At 43.0% G+C, this 19,955-nt stretch overlaps 1 long non-coding RNA gene across 1 annotated transcript in view; it reads left to right on the top strand.

Annotated features, from left to right (window-relative positions):
* LOC142017124 (uncharacterized) overlaps positions 1-19,481 on the top strand; it is an 88,950-nt gene extending 69,469 nt beyond the window's left edge. Inside the window, exon 4 of the long non-coding RNA XR_012646450.1 lies at positions 18,712-19,481. This is a non-coding gene — a long non-coding RNA (uncharacterized LOC142017124). The remainder of the gene's footprint in view (positions 1-18,711) is intronic.
* Positions 19,482-19,955: the final 474 nt, after the last annotated feature.

The following is a 19,955-nucleotide window of genomic DNA, read 5'->3' as shown; positions in this document are numbered from 1 at the left end:
CTTGGAAAATTTACTTGTGGTACAACCAAACATGATGCAAACACCTTTATTTAAGAGGCCCGACATTCCAGAGCCATCATGAACTCGTCAAAGCTGAGCCTTACTAGATCAAGAAAAATATCTGGAGCTAATGTTACAGAAATTTTGTGGGGTGCTTCAGTTTGGGGGTCTCCAGCTGGATGCCTTAAGAGAGACTGATTTTCAGAGGGCGGAGGCTCAGTGCTTTTTAAAAATGAGGCTCTTTTAAGGTATTTCAAGTTAAGTCTGTAGGCACACCAAAAATCAAAAGTCACTTGATTCCCCTTGTGGGAATAAACATGAGCCCCACCAAGCTCTGGCATCTGGATTCCAGCACAGGATAAGACAGGGAAGCAAATTATTTCAAATATTCAATTTTAAAATGATATGTCAATGCAAACATTTCTAAGGGAGTAGTCAGTAATAGAAGGCAACCAGCCACAACAGAAGGGTAGAAAAAGACAGCCTTTTATATGACTACAACTAGTTATCCCCCGAAGCACATATTTGGCTGGCCGTCTGGAAAATGCCGAGGTTAAATGCCAATACTTGTGCAACCACTTGAAAATACACAATAAGCTCAGCACAAATCCTTTAACATGACACCAATGTTGAGTCAGAATCCTACATTGTTAAAGATACTAATGCTTAAAAACAGATGTCAGCAATTCTTCTAAGAAACAAAAATTGGGTTATGGGGTTTTACAGAAGCAGAAGAGTTATGTCAAAGTATTCACTGGAGTCATCTTTACATTTTGATCTTCAAAGAGGCACTTGTATGAAGTGGTAACCTTTCAAATGGGCAGAACTCTTTATGTGCATGTCATTTCCCTTATCACACTTGTAACTATTGAGAATATTGGTGCTGAAACAAAGAGTTACTTCTTCACTGCACAGACTTGGAAGTAGAGCAGATCAGAAAATGAAAAATATTGTTCATGAAAAATTCTCAAAGATAACCATTTTTCCTAAAGATTTTGACAGATATTTTACTTTTCTTAGAATTTCAGGTTTTCATTAAAACTGAAAAATGTTTGGACTTACGTTAAGTAAAAACACAAAAATTAACAACCAAACTCTTCACTCCTCCCCCCCAATACATACAGTTTACGGAAACCAGAAATTTTTGGTTGGTCTTTTGTTGGGGCTGTGGGCATACCATTCAATGGTCAAGGACTGCTCGAGGGCTCCCTGCCCCAACCCCAACCACCACTGTACAGAGCATTGCATAAAGACACAGTTGTGACAGGGAGTCACTAGACAGAGAACTATTAACCAGCTCAGCTTAGGATCTTCTTAGCCTTTTGGCAATGACCAATTCACTCTCTGAGAGGCCCACGGTAGGCAACTATAGTTATGTGTGGTAACTATAAAGGCAAATCAGTACTCACATCTTAGCAGTTGCCCTCGCCAGGATCAGTTATCCCCCAATGGCAGGTTGTACCAATGATGTAATACTTCTGTTTTTCATTCTCTCTCAACAAACTGCTGGGAGAGTGACATGGGTACGGGTCTAGAACCAAACAGAAGACTCACAGCTTTCCCGTTTCCTCCGTTTGCATATGCAGTTGAATTTGGTTCTTAATAAGACCACTTTTCCCAATTAAGTTTCAGAAATAACAAGGATTATATCCTGCACTAGGAAAGAGACTCTTTTCCATCTGTACCTTCTCTAGTCCTTCCACATCTCTTACCCTAATACTAAACTTACAACCATCAAGGTAGCTTACAAGGGAAACTACTATGACGTCAAATACAGCACTGTGACTCCCACTGCCTGACGTTCACTTTTCTCAGATGGGAAAGACCTTGTGAGGGAGTCATTGTTTGTTCAAAATGGAAACATGCTTGCTGTCAGAGTGAGTTAGAAAAAATGGCTGGCCACGTGTATTATTTCTATATAAATGTTCCCACCACCTCAGGAGCCATGTGCCAAACTGAACCGCATGAAACCAGATTAAAACATCCCCACTGGATGGCATGAATCCTTGGTGGTTTTAACATCCAGCCACAGAAAAATTAAGTTATGTGCCTTGCAATCAGAAATCCGTGTTTCAGGTTCAGCACAACTGGGAAGTGATTAATCCGCCCCTAAAATATTCCAGCTGAGATTTGCCAACACCGCTACCACTTTAAAAAGAAAAAAGGAAAGGAAAGACAGCCAGCCCAAACGGTTATAGTACAGTGAGATAGCTCACTGTATAACTGGGTTGGAACTAGTCATGAATCTCTACGCACAGCAGCCACATTTGTCAGCCTTAATAAGATAGGTAGTTTGTGTAGGGAGGAACACATCAACCACACTGTGAATGGTATCCTGGATCTTGGAGAGGGAGGCACTTGGTATTTTATTGAACTCTTTCATGTGCTTTTAAAAAGAAATACATACGTAGCTCAGGTGTAATAGACAGTAGCTGGGAGCCGCTAGGCCATGAATACACAGAACCATGGTCAGGAACGCTGTATAAAGCAACATTGCTTTTCACTGCTGCTGTCTCCCTGCCACTAGGAAGTCCACAGGTGGGACCAGTGGTGTTCTACCAGCATGTTCTCCATTGTTTTAGCTAGCAATACAGAAATCAGACAGTCTTGTAGGAAAGATCTTGTTGCTCATCCACAAAGTCCTGAGGTAAATGCTGGGTATACACAGTCTCACCTGTGTTTGCCCTGAGCAGTCTAGCCACAAGCTCTCACTCCTGAACTCCATGTGCCCCATCTGAAACTTGACCCCCTTTCTCCAGTCCCATTCATCATTTTATATTTGATACCCCATGTAAAAAGATCCTTATTGGTAGTCTTTGCCCCCCTCCCCCAACATGGTTGCTTTCCTTAGCCTTTCACCACCACACTGGTGCTCTCTGCACTGAGTTAGCTCCTATCTATGTTCCAGCCACTTCTGGATTTTAAGAAATCGGTTCACCCAACATGAGCAGACAAAGTGGAGATAGAACACTGGGGCCAGCAGTATGCTGAAAATATTCCAGTCCCTGCCTCCCTGAACCCTTCCCAACAGCCCCACAGACAGTTTTTGCAGGAGGGAATGAAAGGAATAGAACAGACCAAATTTCATGGCAAGAAAAGGCTCAGTATCTTAAATTCAATGTGGGTGCACAGAGTACATTCTGGACTTTAAAAAAAAAATCACCAAAGGGAACTTCCTGAATTAAAAAGAAAACACTCGCTTGTGTTCTACCCTTTGATATTCTTTTGGCAACACCCGCCCTTCTGCTGCATCAATGATAGTGCCACAACGAAACACAGTGACTGTCTTATGTGGGGAAGCAAATTTATTTGTGGCCGACTAAGTGCTGCAAATATATTGCAAAGGAAGCTTTGATAATTTTAAACCGCAACACATTCTCCTCCGCTTTGACAGCCAAGTTATTGGGTAAATAGCCGTGTTTTCTGCTTCTTGTTTTCCATTGCATAGCTTTTTATTTTTAATGATTTAAGCCTGGGCCAAGTATTATTTCATGTGAGGAATAGGTACCAGAGACCCAACCAAGGGTTGAATACTGTATTAAGTATAATTATTTCAGCGATTTTTGTGCAAGAGGCCTAGGAACAAAACACTGTTTAGATTTTACTTTTGGCTCTAGCGCCTCCATGCTTTTCTAGCCTGTATCCTAGCACTCACACCTATCTCACTATAGAGAACAGTTTTTATCACAGACCAAGTCTTCTAACAGCACATCAACGTTCTCTCCAGCTGGCACAGTCCCAACACTCAGCATCCCTCAGTGTAGCCCCAGGTGCCCCTGCAGCACATCCTGACTGTGACTGCAGAGACATTTGTACACAATATGCCTTGTGAGTTACCATATGAAAGCTGACACCACACTGGTTATCACTGTAAACTGAGCGTGTCAACCTTACCTGTGAAGTTATGAATTCCCACGGTGAGATGGTACTAGAACATGTTTAAGACAAGACAGCGTAGTCTAGGTACAGGTAATAAACAGGCTTTTTCTAGACAAAGGAATGTAGGTTCTTCTAAGTTTTCATACTGGAAGTATATAAAGCTGTCAAGCTAAACCAGCTGGGATTATTCTGTTCCTGAACAGCAGAGAGAAAATTAACATGGCTCCTGCACCTCAGACCCACAGGAGACCAAATCCCCAGCAGACATCCTTTTGGGCATACAAAGAACAGAGAAAGACTCCCTCTTTTCTCTTTGCCTAGGAGACAAAGAAACTAAGTGATGTAATCTTTGTGATGGGCCCTGTCTGGCCCAGCCAGCAAAAAGCTGGAGAAGGAGAATCCAGGTAAAAAAAAGAAAAGGCCATCTCAAACACAGAATGTATCTTATTAGATCAAGGGTTTATCTTTACACGCAGAACTACAGAGCTTTAGTGAAGATGTCCTGCACCAACAGGAAACCTTCTGTTGGCCTAGGTAATTCAGCTCTACAAGAGGCGGTTGCTATGTCAGCGGGAGAATTTTGCCCATTAACATAGCCCTGTCTGCAGTGGGGGCCAAGCTGATTTAATTACATTGCTCAGGGGCATGGATTTTTCACAACCCTGAGCAATGTAGTTATACTAAGATAGGTCTATGGTGTAGACATGCCCCAAGTTTCAGAATTTTTGATGCATTTTTATCTCTACCTTATCTCTTGCTATCACTTAATTGAGGTTCTTCTGTTAATAAGTTGGTTTTACTTTTACTACAAACATTTTCAGTGCTGTGTTTGAAGGGAAGGATGTAGTTAAATCAATGTGATATAATGACTATAACAGAGCAGTAAATTTAATTTCTCTTGTGAATGCACCATGGTAGGGGCTGTGCATTGCAGAGAAACAGCTCAGAGGAGCACAGGGCAGAAGTTCACTAATGGTTACCTGCTAGCTGAGGTATGGGTTGGAAGAGGCTTGATGAGTTTGCTGTTGAGGAAGACAGGACAGTGTGACAGAGAACTGACTGCATGCAGTCTAATCCCCAGCAATCTTACTGAGCAAGAGGAGTAACTGAGTGGCTCAAAGCTCTAGACACTCCGCTATAAGAGCAAACCATTGACATTATCCCCAAGCTGCTGCCAACATACACTCTCAGGCTCATCCTGACAGTCTCCCAAAAGGGAGTGCATTGTAGGGAGACTTGGACATGCTTTGCTGCAGTCTGCTCCTTTTGGCTGGAGAGTTTTGTTAAGACAGAAGGTGGCAGAAGGAAGATCTCTCTGTTGAACCCCAGTTCAAGACTTGCAGTGGGGGTGGGGAGAGTGCTACTGCTCTCCCTGGTCCTGATCCAATGTCCACTGCAGCCACTGGGAGTCTTTCTATTAATTCCAGTATGCCTCAGATCAGGTCACAGAACTGCTTAGAGACACCTATGGCTAGAATTTGTACTGACCTCCATGATTTATTCTGCGTTTGGGGTGGCTGATCCCTCTTGGTCCCAATGACACCAAGGAGATAAACCCAGCATGACTCCAAACTCCCAGATTTGAAAGCCCTGAGATTTAGTGAGGAAGGCTGAAAAGCTGGACATGAATGTCATGGTTTATGCCCCACTTCTAATATTACTGGGTTTTAACAGAATATTCCCTGGATTTCAAGATCACCCCCGCCCAGGTCTTCTCTGCAATAGAAGTTAAGAAAAGAAACTATGAGTCGTAGACAGGCTGTTAATCTCCCAGTGCACACAAGCCCTCATTGCTTGTGTTAAAAACACACAACACACCCCAGAACTCCTCCCCTAGGGTTGTTTCTTTCAAAGAATTGCTCCCTTCTAGGCCTGGTGCATTCATCAGAAAGCATCAAGCCCCAGTCTTTCCCTGCTGCATGGGTTACCGTTGTGTCATCCTCTGAGTGCCACTCAGATGAGAAGCAGCCCCACTTCTGTGCCATATGATGAGAGAGTTGCTCGGTGTGCACTTCCAGTGCTTCTGACCACCATTCTGTCCCCAGTGCTCGGGGTGGGGGATGGGGCAGAGCTGGGGCAGCCCATTCTCTGGACCCCACCACACAAGCGCTCTATACCCACTTCAGGGCAGGGCCCTGTTGCCTCTCAGAATCTTCCTAAGATTTTGTGTATGCTGAACACAGCCAGGCCACATAGCTCTGCCTGGCTGCCATGCCACAGAGGATCCAAGGCAATGACTGGTCCATTAGAACAGGGGCAGCTTCTCAATTACTTCCAGAAAGCGCCAGGATGTGGTAAGTTATTGAACTAATACAGTCACAGTCTCCAAGGCTCTGGGCACATTAATGATTTGTAAGGAGACCTCTGGATACATTTCCAGTATTCCAATACAACTCTGTTACTGGATAGGATCTTTGGTATTTTGCAGATAACACCTGCTCCCATAAATTGCAGATGGGCACAGCTTGCAAACAACCAGAAGTGACCTGTCCTTAAATTTACAAGCATGCGACCATACATCAAGTCCCAAAACTTTATTCTTCCATTGTCCCAAGAGCAGGAACACTTTCATGCTGTGGCTGTAAAGGATTATGGGATGGTGATGGGGTCACATGGAGAAGCAGCACTTTGTGGAGGCCTGAGATGCTAAGGGAGGGGTGGAGAGTTCAGTCAGGTGATTTCTGGAACGTATAAGTGGGCCAAAAGGGCTGCTATGCAGGGGCAGGAGGACAGAGGGGAAGGGAAGAGATAGCATCATAAGAACATGAGAATGGCCATTACTGGATCAGACCAAAGGTCCATCTAGCCCAGCTTCCCGTCTGCCAACAGTGGCCAGTGCCAGGTGTCCCAGAGGGGTGGGGACTGAAGACAATGATCAAGTGACTTGTCTCCTGCCATCCATCTCCAGCCTCTGACAAACAGAGGCCACGGACACCATTCCTATCCCCTGGTTAATAGACTTTTAGGGACCTAACCTCCATGAATTTATGCAGCTCTTCTTTGAACTCTCTTATAGTCCCAGCCTTCACAGTCTCTTCTGGCAAGGAGTTCCGCAGGTTGACTGTGCGTTGTGTGAAAAAGAACTTTCTTTTATTAGTTTTAAACCTGCTGCCCATTAATTTCATTTGGTGTCCTCTAGTTCTTATATTATGGGAACAAGTAAATAACTTTTCTTTATTCACCCTCTCCACACTGATCATTTTATATACCTCTATTATAGCACCCTTCAGTCTCCTCTTGTCTAAACTGAAAAGTCCAAGCCTCTTTAACCTCTCCTCATATGGGACCCGTTCCAAACCCCTAATCAAAAGAGTAAGTGAATATCTCAACTCCAAGCCATCTCTCATTTCAAACTCTGTCGGGGATCTTGGTCAGGATTACAATGGCTGCCCCAAGACCAAGAGATGCTGGCAGAAGCCAAGCTATCTACAATGGAGGGGGGAAGTGAGCTAGGCAGATAATGGCTGGCCTAAAGAAAGAGGAATTAGAGTTGTGTCTCCTGTTAAAAATTATCTGTTTACTTTGTTTGTTTGGCTCAACCCTGAACCGCATTTCTTGTCTCAGTTAAGTGGAAACTGATGGCACAGACATCCAGTTTGGAAGAGTTCCTCACAACCCCTTCAGTGATGCACCCTTTTCGCTTGCCCCCAGTGTAAACAGCTTACAGCTGTCTCTCCACCATGGGGTAAAGCCAGTTCAGCATCAAGCATTGTCGTCCTCTGAGTTATTTTTTTCCTGGAATACTAGGAATCAAAGTTCCATCACTCATTGTTCTGGCCTCAGGAGCAACTACTAAGCTGTGTCCTTCTCAACAACCATAGTAACCAATGTTTTATTTCTTGTAGGTTCTTTGGCTAGGTTTGAAGGATGCTATGCAGGTGAATGGAAAGAGAAAGAGGAATATGTACCTGCAGCCACTCAATATCACAGGGTTGCAGTGTTTTCCTTCTATATACAGAATTAATTTGAGTGGATCAGTATTGGGGATGCAACCCCAATACCTGCTCTGCAACATCTCCATCTGCAGATTCAGGGAGACTGCCCAACACTGGTCCACATTCTGAAAGTCTGTCACAGCAGCAAGGAGAAGAACTTGAGTTTTGGCATCATTTATGAAACTTTATGCAGAAACTAATGAGCTCATGAGAAAAGCATGGTCCCAAAATAGCTGCTCAACCAAGCACCTGGTTGGCAAGAAGAGCCTTCTATACTATAGTCTCTCTAGCAAAGTAGGCACAACATTCCCATACCTCCCCCAAGCTCTTTTGGGGACTACACTGGGAGGCGGGGACAGGAAATATTTTAATATCAAATCACTACAGCATGATCCACAATATGATTAGCACAGTTCAGCCTCAGTTGGGATATTATGGCTTAAATTATTCCTATTAGTTTCCAACTGATCTTGGAACACAAGCATTACATCTGATTCTAATGAAACTTTAGACTTTGTTGTTTTCAGTCAACTAATGAAATAGCCGAACCTTCCCAGGACTCGCTGTAATTATTGCAAAGCCATGCATTATCACAAACAATGCTAACTTCTTTACAAGATGTTACATTAATCCTCCAGGATTTGTGCACCCTTATGTTTGGAAATGCAAATTTAGGAGAGAAAAGCAATCCAAGGACACTCCACTGAAATGCGACCCTACCTGGCAGGGATGCTTTCACACAGTAACTCTTGGCTCAGACTCTTGGTTACAAGTAATATCATGTTAACAGGAAACGCCACTTTAAAAATCTCTCTTGGTCATGAAAGCCTCCAGCACACACCAAGATCATGCATGTTTCAAATGTCAGTTTAAAGCACTTGTGAATAAATAGAAGCGCAAAGCTTCACAGGGCAGAAATCGGAACAAACTGCAGGAGTTTCTCAGTTTGAGCAAGTGTCAAGAAAGTTGAGGCTCGCACCAGCTTTCCTCCCGCTCCTCCATTTAGCAAGATGCAGAACATTCTGGACTGAAAGTTGTTTCCATTAGGTCAGCTGCTTGCCACTCTGTGTGACACAAGTTGGTGGTCACAGTCCAATTCCAAAGGTTACCACACAAAAGCCACCGTCATAATTAGCATTAATTGTCATCCCGGTCCTTAGCCCCAGAGGAGAAACCCAAAATAAATAGATGGAATGGCCTAGCTATCTTTCATCCCAGTGTTTCTCAACCAGGGGTACATGTACCTTTGGGGGTACATCAAGGCCTTCCAGGGGGTACATCAACTCATCTAGATATTTGCCTAGTTTTACAACAGGCTACACAAAAACACTAGAAAAGTCAGTACCATCTAAAAGTTCATTCAGACAATGACTTGTTTCTAGAGCTTCATATGCCTTACACTGAAATGTAAGTACAATATTTCTATTCCAATTCATGTATTTGATAATAAGATGGCAGAAAGTCAGCACGTTTTCAGTGGTCATCTTCTGTGATATTTTTGCATGTTTCCGTAAGTAAGTAGTTTTTAAGTGAGGTGTAACTTGGTGGTGTGCAAAACAAATCTGACTCCTGGAAAGGGTCAGTAATCTGGACAGGTTGAATGGCACTTGCTTCAAGATCTCAGATTACCTTAGGACCATGTTTCTCAACTGGTGGTACTCTTAGGTGTATGCAAGGTAATCTGGGAATATTTATACTTTTTTTTTTAAAAGGGGGTACCTTAATAAAAAAAGATTGAGAAACACTGCTTCATCCCACATGCCTCCACAGGTGGGGGATGAGGTTATTAGTGTATGATGGGGAGCAAGGCATATGTTCACATGGAAGGGTGAGCAAATGGATAAGAAGCATGCAGCCCTTCCTACAGATAAATCTAGTTCTCTAGCATCTTGACAGGTCAGTTAATGAATCAATGATGGTAAAACAATCAGAAGAATTGGTGCATAAGCACATCTCCTTGGCGAGACAGCATCCCCTTGTGCCCTGATATAAGTCTCAGGAGATCTGGATTCTACTGGCCTGCTGGATGACCTTGCATGAGTAATGTTGCTCTATGCCTCAGTTTCCCCATATAGAATGGGTATATATAGCTTTTTTGCAAACACTTTGAGATCTACAAGTGGAAAGCGCTCTGTAAAAGCTAGATGCTAACAACAGCAGCTAGTCTTTTTAAAGAAATGCCTGACAATGAGATTTAGTAATGGGTGCTGTTGAACCTGTAATTAAAACAGCGGATTCTCATCTACGCTTCCACTGTACACGTTCTAGTCCAGTTCAATTGCCCTGGAAGCTGTCATACATTGCCAATAGGGATCTTTTACTGAACAAACCCTAAACCAGGCAGACACCACATTTTTCTTAAACTATTTTAAAACTACAAGTGACATTCCACATTTACAAAGTTGGCTCAATGCCTGCAAATAACTTCCAGTCATCTCCAAAACTCTGCTCAATAGTTTACTTCCTCTGGGTAAGAGAGAGAACATTGACCTTCCATTTTGGAAGAGTCAAATTTAGACTTTGCTATACTAACAAGGAAAAAGAATAAATTTCAGAGTCAAGCACCACTCACCAAGAATGACTTGATAGTAGTATGTACTGTACTTTAACAGACAACCAGGAGTTTCTCTCTCTTTCTTTTCATTACCATACAAGATATGGAAAATTTCAGCCCCAAAGGTGGAAGTGTCACCAAGTTATACAGACTGAAAAGAGCATTAGAACACCAAAGACTCAGGCAACCTAAACTACAGCAGTCATTGCAGTTCTAGCTCTAACAACGTAGCAATGAACATGTCATTTGTTTCTAAGAAACCTCCAGATGACAGCACTAAAAACATTTTTAAATTGACATCATAGTGCTTCTGAACTACACAGAAAGTTAAAACAGCTCCAACTTAAACTAACACAGCTTGCCTAAAACCTGAACATTTATTATAGCAGTTTCACTCTCCAAACCAATGTGGTGTATATAGGATATGTAATGAGCTGCAGTGGAATAACAGCTTTATGGAAATACTAATGGTGAAATATAAATAACTTATTCATGGCTTGGCCATTCATGAGACAAAACTGTTTCCCGCATCAGAATTAGGGATACCTCCCACTCTTCCCCATTCCTCCCCACTTTTTGATTATGAATCATGCTCAATAAAAACTACTGATAAAAACTGATCTTTAACAAAAAGAAACATATTTATTCCCTGAGATTGTGAAGAAGGGTAAAAGTAACTGTAAGCGCATGTACTCACCTCTAGGGCACCCCTCATGTCCAATGCCCCCTGTTGGGCTCTCCATCAGAGTTGCATCTTCTCTCAGCTCTGTAGCTTTACTCTCCAGCCAGGGTGCAAAACACATCTAAACACCCTGCAGGCGAGCAAGAACAAGTCTGAATAAAAGTTTGAACAACCCTTCATATTAATAGGCTTCCCACGCCGCCTGACTTCAAAATAGCTCCTCCTTTGGCACTACTTCAGGGCTTCCCCAACTCCTAGTGCTCCTCCTCAGTTGTTAACCATTAAACCCAATCCCAGGGTGTTCTCTCCATCAGAGAGACCAATCTCCTCAATAGCTGAGCAGCCTCAATCTGTTTATAAGGGTTAGCACGCCCTGACTTTGTCCAGTTGCTATCTCCCTCCTTCCACACCAGAGGCAGACCATGACAAATTGTGGTTCTTTTTCTTGCCTTGGAGGTGATAGGGGTGAAGCCCCATTACAGTTACACAGTCTGCCGCAGTATTAGCCAAACAACCAACCTGTGGTTAAAGTTCTTTACATTGTAAAGCTCTTTGGGACAAGGGCTGTCTCTTATTCTGCATTTGTTCAACTCAACACTTGGACCTTTAAGTGCTATCCAAATAAATATAATGCATAAAAATTACCAAAAAGAATAAGCAGCAAGAAAAGAACCTTTCAGCAACAGAACAAGATGAGATGGTGAGCACAGGGCAGCAATAACAGTCCTGTAGGTTGGAGGGTATGGATCAGCTGACTACCTTAGGGATATTGCTCTCGGTTGTCATATAAAAGACTCTTCTGTTCTGGCCTCTTGCTCTACTGTCTGGCAAAGGCTGGTCCAGCAGCAATCCTTCCATTCTATCACAGAGCTGTGCTGCCGCTGGGCAGAGTCCCACCAATGCTTCCATGGCTAGTAAGAAAACGAGGGGGATCCAACTGAAAGGAGGAAAAATTAAAGGAGGCAGGGGTGAGCTTTGCTTTGAACAAATGATCACTGTCCATACTAGAGCCTCGGTGTTTGGGGTATGAAAACCAGCCTTTTAATATTCAGTATGGTGTAAACAGAATCTTAGGATGAATGCAGGAGCCAGGAAACAGATCACAGATCTTGAGCCACTTTCTATTTCCCAATTTCAAGCAAACCATTTCCTTACTCCTCGCAGTGAACCAAGAGACAGCGCTCAGAGGGTTAGAGCGGAAGGGGGAATCTGTCAATCTGTGCTCTATATTCGCAGCTGACACTAACTCACTTGCACTCCCTGCTTTTGAAAAGTGTTTTGTGATCCTTCAGCTACAACCATCTTCAGTCACATGCCTTAACCACACGCACTAAGTCAGAGAAGATCAGGAAGTTCTTTTCCAACTAACACCGCACTCTAAAAACTAATGAATGTGCCAGTTTAAAATATATATATTAATTATTATCTGATTATACAAAATTACACACAGAGAAAATTGCCCTTCATTAGGGAACTCAGCAGAAACAATGCAAGGGTTCTTAGAAAGGACAATATCCAAGCACAGCTGTGATTTTCAGAGTCCTCACAATCAGGGCAGCCCAGTGCAAGCAAATGTCAAAATAAAAACAAGAAGTTCTTCCTGCTGTGCAAGCTAAAGGTTTTTCACATCCAACTATTGTAACTAAAGAGGCTGATTTCAGGATTAATATAAAATTAGGCAACTCAGAGAGGAACGGTTTTCATCGCACTGAACTATATATTACTGTTCTATGAATTGTTGCGTTTGCTTATGAAACACTATGAGAGATGAAAAGCTGCTACAGGTTGCACCTCTCTAATCTGGGACTCCCTCATCCAGCACCATCTGTGGTTCAGTAGGACCATGGATACTCTTGGGCCGGAGAGCCCTCATGGCTGGAACTCACTGATCACAGGGTCTGGCAGCTCAGGGCTGTCCTGGCTCCCAGCTCAGCTGCAGCAGCCCCAGCTCCCAACTCTGATGTGGCTGCTGCAGGGGCCCTGGAGGCTCTAGCTCTCAGCCCTGCCACAGTGTCGGCTGTGGCAGAGCTCAGACACGGAGCCATGGCAGGGCTCAGAGCCAGGGACACGGCGTTAGCTGCAGTAGAGGTGGGAGCTGGGGCCATGACAGGGCTCAGAGCTGGAACTGTTACAGAGTGGGGAGTCAGGGCAGTGGTGTCAGCTGCTGTGGAGCTCAGGGCCAAGGCTGCTGGGGCTGGGGGGGCGGGTGGGGCGGGACTGTCTGCATCAGGATGGCTGGCCAGGGCTGGAAGAGGGGCTAGTGGCACTGGTGTGGGGCTAGCATCAGGAGACCACACCTGGTTCAGCAAAATCCCTTGTTTGGAACTGGGCTGGTCCTGAGGGTGCCAGACCAGGGAAGTTCAGCCTGTATTTACTATGGGTATCCTATTTCTCCTTGTTGTGAACATGCTGGTGTGGAAGTATGGCCTCCAGCTAGAGCTTTTTATAATGGAGAAGGTGGTTTCAACTTTGTCCTTCTGTCCCAGAGTCTTCTGGGAAATGTAGCTGAGTAACAAGTGGACAGTTTGCTAGCTATATCTTGTTTATGAATGATTAGTTCAAAGAATGTGGTTTTAATAAATAGACTGTTTATGTGTTTGACTCAAATTGGACACTGCCAGGATCTTCTAGTTCAACTTCCCAGTGGAGGAGAAATCAATCGTACAAAAGAGGTGCTCAGTTGGCATGCAAGCAAGGAGCTTGCTGCAACAACACTATCCAGTCCCTAGGAGCAGCTCTGCCTCAAGAACTGACTCCAGCTGGGGCCAAAGCAAACCGAAAAACTCTCCTGCTGCTTGCATAGCTCCCTCTATGCAAAGCTGTTTTCTACGACAGGTAGGGGTAGCTTCTGACACCTTATCCACTTAGTTCCCAAGAGTTCAACTCCCAACTTGTCACTGAGGTTCCTTTATTGGCATGCATTCAAAATACACTTGAGCTGATCACACTCAAGAGAAGAGTGGATGGAGGACATACCACAAAGCAAAACTCTTCCTTGATACACATTTACAAATTACTCTGCATTTACTATATATGTTGTGTGATTCACATGGTCACTCTGTAGGAACCAGTCCCTCTACAGCATGCTCCGTTCATACACTGTCCATGTCTGACAATCATCTTACATTACAAGTTTATATTTCCAGTTACCTTATTCATTGAAAATGATTCCCTGTGGTGATTCCTCCTCATTTTAGCAAACACACTCTGCTTCCAGCCTGTTGATCCATTTACCACTCTAATCTTGTCTCCCAAGATATGAGGCCTCATCCTTATTCACGTCAAGCCGTGCCTACACCACAATTATCAGACTAACATCAACATGACCTGTTTTTCCAGCACTGAAAATATGTTTGAACACTCAGAAAAAGAACTTGAATCTGTAACATCCCACCACTAGTGAAACCTGCCATAACAGTATTAAATGGAGCTGCCAAGATACTTGGTCAGTTTGTGGCATCACCTGTACATTCATGTGGATTACTTTGCATGGAGAAGATGGTTTCAAGTCCTAAGAGTTGTGAATTATGGAAAGGTTCTTTGATAAAGAGGGTTCAAATGAATATTCAAGATGTCTCTTATTAGAACATATGGACTGCTAGAAGAATAAAGACCTATGAACAAAAATTAATGCTATGGGTAAGTTTCACGCCAGATATTAGTGTGTTCCTGTGCTGTGAATGTCCATATAACTTCCTTAAACTGAGCAATAATTTATTTTTGTATCTTGACCCTCTTTTTCTTGTTTTAATTTTTTTTAAAATAAAGCCATTTGTACCTAATCTTTCCCGGAGCCTTAATGTAGTTCACAACTTGCTTTAGAAAATTTTGGCTTTATATAAATTCGGTATTTGATAAATTACTGGCAAGTATTTGGACACCTCCCCTTTCCAGCAGAGTATGCTATGAAATAAAGTTCCTTAGCTTTAAGAAAACTGTAACGTTAGGCCAGTGTTCAGCAACCTTTATCACCTCATAGCACACTTCAACAGTCATTATAATTTCATGGTACACCCAATATTTATAACCCCATGCTCTCCACTAGATTGCCACAACTGCTTCTGGGGCAAGGAGAGGGGATTGAACCAAGGACTCCTAGCACCCAACTGCCTGATCTAACCACTAGCTTACACTCCCATCCCCTCCCTTGTGGAATACAACCCAAGAGTCCTGCCTCCCAACCTCCCTTCACTGTAACCACCAGACACCACTCCCTTCCTGGTGCTGGGATAGACTGGGAGGAGTGAGGAAGGAACTTGGGACTCCTGCTCCTGCTCCCAACCCCCCTGCTCAAACCACTAGGATAGAATCCTTCTTGGGGGTTGGACTAGAACCCAGCCTTCACCCTGGAGGATGGGAAATAGACCTCGAGACTCCCAACACCCAGGGCCCAACCACTAGACTAGACTGTGAGGCACACTAATCCCTCTTCATGGCACACGACTGTACAATGGCACACTGGCTGCAGAGCACTGCATTAGGCTACAGTATTAACTACCTGAAATAGGGTAGGCTTGGGATTCTCCAGAATCATCTGATTAAAGGTTTGTATAACCAAGTTAAAATGACTCAAGCCTGAAGTGATATCTGTGTGTGCTGACCCCTACCCAACGCAATTGGTGCCTCAGATTCTTTTCTGTGGACTGCAAAACTCTACAAAAGGACAAGAGAATAAAAGAGACTTACAGCCAGTCAGACTCTCCAGCTAAACATCCTTTCGTGGAACAGGAGAAACATAAAGCACATATTGTCAGAGTCTGAAAAGATGATGCTTAAGCGAAAGGATTCTGTAGAAAGATGGCAGGTGAAAGAGCTATCAACAGAATGAAAGAAACTCTTAACCAGATGGAAATTGACACAAGGGGAGATTAGCTGAGTTGGCATTCGAATTAACCACTGATCCCGTCTGAAAACTCTCCAGATGGAATTAGAATTCCGAGTTACAAGGAAGACCTGCTATTGCCACCATCCACGTCAGAGAGCTCGTTCTACCTGCGCAAGCCTGGAAGTCTTTACTCCAGCATAAAGGAACTGCTGAGGACCCCATCTTTAAAACTCTGTCTGAAAAGGATTATTCTGGATTATTACTTGCACATCACCCCACCTGCACAAGGCACATCAGAGAAATAAAGGTCAGGATCCTGCCTAAAGGAGATTACAGTTTAAAAACCCAATCCTGCAAAGGCACACTGCTGCAACTAGACCCACTGACTTCCCCATGCTGAGCACCATGGCAGGTTAGTGTTTGCAGAGAAAAAAGTGAATGAGGTTTTATAGATACTTGTCAGCTCCATTTTATATACATGAAAAATCTGGTCCTGGGGATAGGAAGACGTCAGGCAGCAAATAGCCTTCTATCAGGCCATAGGAAGGACTGTCTGTCTCTGTAAGTGCTAAATTACTGCTATTTTCAATATGCAAAAACAAATTGGTGACATATTCTGGAAAAAGTCCCAGAACTAGCTCCTCAGCTGGTGTAAATCAGTGAAGCCCCTGTCATGTCGCTGGAGCAAAGCCAATTTACATCAGCTGAAGAGCTGGCCTCATAAGCCAGAGGGAGTTGTGACTGAATGAGGAATGCAGAATGAAGCTCTCTGCATCATATTAACATTCCCAGGACCATCCTTAGGACTTATGTAGCCCTACGCAGAGCTAGGAAACTGCTAACCCTATGCCCTATGGCGGCTTCGGCTTGCCTGCATAGCCTAAACAAGGATAGTCTTTTAAAGAATTTATTTAAAAGAAACAAAACAAAACAAAAAAAACCTATGTCCGAAGATCCAAGCATTTAAGGCTAAAGATTAATTCTCAGAGGCTACTTCTACACAGCACCCAAAACTCAAAATCACATATCTTATTTCAAAATAGGCTATTTCAGCATTTGGTGCTCTCTAAACAGCACCAAAGCAGTATCTACACTTGCATTCCTCTTTCAAAAGAGGCATGCAAATGAAGAAAATAAAAATGCAAATGAGGCACTGATTTACATATCTGGTTCTTCATTTGCATATTCTCTTTTTGAAAGAGCTTCTTTCGAAAGAAAGAAAGGAAAGAAAGCAGTGTAGATGGGGTTTATTTTCAAAATAGCCCTATCTGCACTGCTTTCTTTCATCCGAAGGAAGATCGTTCAAAAAGAGATTATGGAAATAAAGCACCAGATATGTAAATCAGTGCTTCATTTGCATTTTCAATTTCCTTCATTTGCATGCCTCTTTCGAAAGAGGCAAGCAAGTGTAGATACCACTTTGGTGCTGTTTAGAGACCGCCAAATGCTGAAATAGCCTATTTTGAAATAAGATACGACACAGCTCAAATATCAAAATAAAGTGCTATTTCAAAGCATCCCTTTCTCCTCCTGCAATGAGGAGTACAGGAATGCCAAAATAGTGTGCCTGTTATTTCAAAAAATTATTTAAAAATAACAGGAGCATTTCAAAGATGTATCAAGGTATCCCAAAATATTTCTGCCACATGAACATAGCCAGATTATGCATCTAAAAATCTATGCAAGGAATTTTTTTTTTGAGAGATGATTTTATAATTTTCAGTAACCACTAAAGAAACACTTTTAAAGCAAACTTTAAACTAAGGGCCTGTAGAGGAATAAGAGGGACAGTGCTTTTTACATCTGTGAAAAGTGTATTCCAGACATATTGGCTGGGATGCTGGGAGACTGCTTTAGGTGACAAACTAATTTAGACAAAGACTTTAGCTCTTTAAAGTTCAGATTCTATGACGCCTGTTATTCTTTGTATTTTCTATGTAACTATTTCAGTTTATCTCAGTATCCTCACTGGGTGTCTCTTTAATCGTGACCTCTGATAATAATCTTCAGATTGTTTTTCTATCTAACTATATCTCTATGCTATGATGTTATGTGCTATGATGTTATGACTTGCTCCTGAGTTGTCTCAGTCAAGCTGTGTGCACATGTTCCATGGTGGAAAGCAAATCTGGCAGTTTCTGTGAATGTCCAGGGACAGGGGCTAGGCAATAAAAGGAATGCTTTCAGGGAGGCACAGGGGCTGGTGTACATCTCCTGTTACCTGCAAGGCACTAGAAAGGCTGGCAGAACCCTGGGGTGAAGGCTCTGGTAGCTAACAGACTGGTGGTGGCAGGGAGCAGACTTTCAGCTAAGCACAAGTAAGTCTTCCTCCTGCGGAAACGGGGTACCAGATGACTCGCATTTCTGGATATCCCAAGAAAGTGTCATAGGTTTTAGCCCAGAGGCTGGGGTTTTCCCTCTGCCCTATTCCCCCAAGAGCACAAGGAGTACCTATGCACCTTGTGTTTCTACGTTTACTTCCTCTTAGAAGAGGAGGTTTTTTTACATTCCTCCATTCTGATCTTGTTGATACACGTGTTCTTGGTGGTCAGCTTCCATTAAAATCCCACAGTTTTTGTAGCAGCATGTGGCTTTTACGGCAGCGTTTTAACCCCTTCCTTTCCAAACCCTGAGCAAGATCCCTTCTTCGCATCATAAGTATGTAGCTTCATTTTCTTGCATGGCTGGCTGACATGTGGAAGACTTCATTGTTTATTCAGAGGTAGAAGAAGAAGGCCATTGGCCCCATTCGAGAAAGCACCTAAGCATCTGCTTAATTTTAAATACCTGCTTGAGACAGCATAAGAGCTTTCCTTAATATCTTTGTTTTTTATAGCCTGCTGTGACATCAGGAGACTCATGATCACCTGAAGACAAGTGGAGGAGGTCTGCAACATACTGGAACAGAGCAATGATCCATCTACAGGTTGAACCTTTCTAATCCAGCACACTCGGGACCTGAGCAGTGCTGGACAAGAGAATTTGCCTGACTACGGGAGGTCAATATTGCCTAGCACATTACTAACATGTCCAGCTAAATAACTGCACAGAACACTAAGAGCCAGGTCTGGCAGCTGGAAACAAACTTTATGGGACCACAGGAAACTTGGCCACACCCATGATAAATGGTCATCTGGCTACCTAAAATCATGCCGGATTACGGATGTTGCCAGATGAGAGAGTTCTGGATTAGAGAGTTCAACCTGTAGTCGACTAGCCCATCTCCAACTACAACCAATGCAACTGTCCAGGAGAGTGACAAAAACCTGCAGCACTCCCATTTTTATAGTAGCATATAGCACAGAATATAGGAGCAACGTTTTTCTTGATCCCAGCTAAAGCATAGATTATGTCCTGATGTGGGAGAATTAATCATCTTTACAACTTTGACCCTAGCCAGTATAGCTTCCAGGCTTGCTCTAGCTCCTCAATGGAAGGAAACTGATTTATACCATCTGAGGGCCTGGCTGCTATTGTTATTCCTAGAAGTAGATGTAGCAGGAATAGATGGGGCAGATTAAGAATGGGGGGCCCCAGGACAACACAGTCACATGCCCCCTGCCAATATATTAAAAGATTAATGTAACACTATTAGTTATGCTTTAAAACCTATTAATTCTTATTACTCATGATGCATAATAAAATTATTCTTAAATTAATTTTAAAACAAGATTGCCATGATATTTCTTTTGTTCCATCAAAGCAAATTGTTTAAACAAAATGGAGTTATAGAGCCTTGGAGCACCCTCATACCTGGGGACCCTGGGGCAACTGCCCCTTTAGCCCTTATGTTAATTCACCACTGGGAGTAAATCAGGTTGTCTAAAACTTTTGAAGGTTTTTTGTATGGACGCAGTGGGATGTTCTTTTACCTGTTGCTTAGAATTATCTCCTATTTATTAACACTAGTTTGTTTATAGTCTTTTAGGGACAGATTTTGGCTGAAAATTTCCAGCCAATGGCTTTCTCTTTCAGATCTGAACTCAGCCCTGGGAAGACACCTGGGATTTGTAACATCACCTCATGGCTGTTCTTCAACTTCAGCTGAAGAACTCAGTGCACAGAATCACAGCTTCATTT

This window comes from Carettochelys insculpta, chromosome 8 (assembly GCF_033958435.1).
Source record: "Carettochelys insculpta isolate YL-2023 chromosome 8, ASM3395843v1, whole genome shotgun sequence".
NCBI lineage: Eukaryota > Metazoa > Chordata > Testudines > Carettochelyidae > Carettochelys > Carettochelys insculpta.
This window is presented reverse-complemented; position numbering and strand designations above follow the sequence as displayed.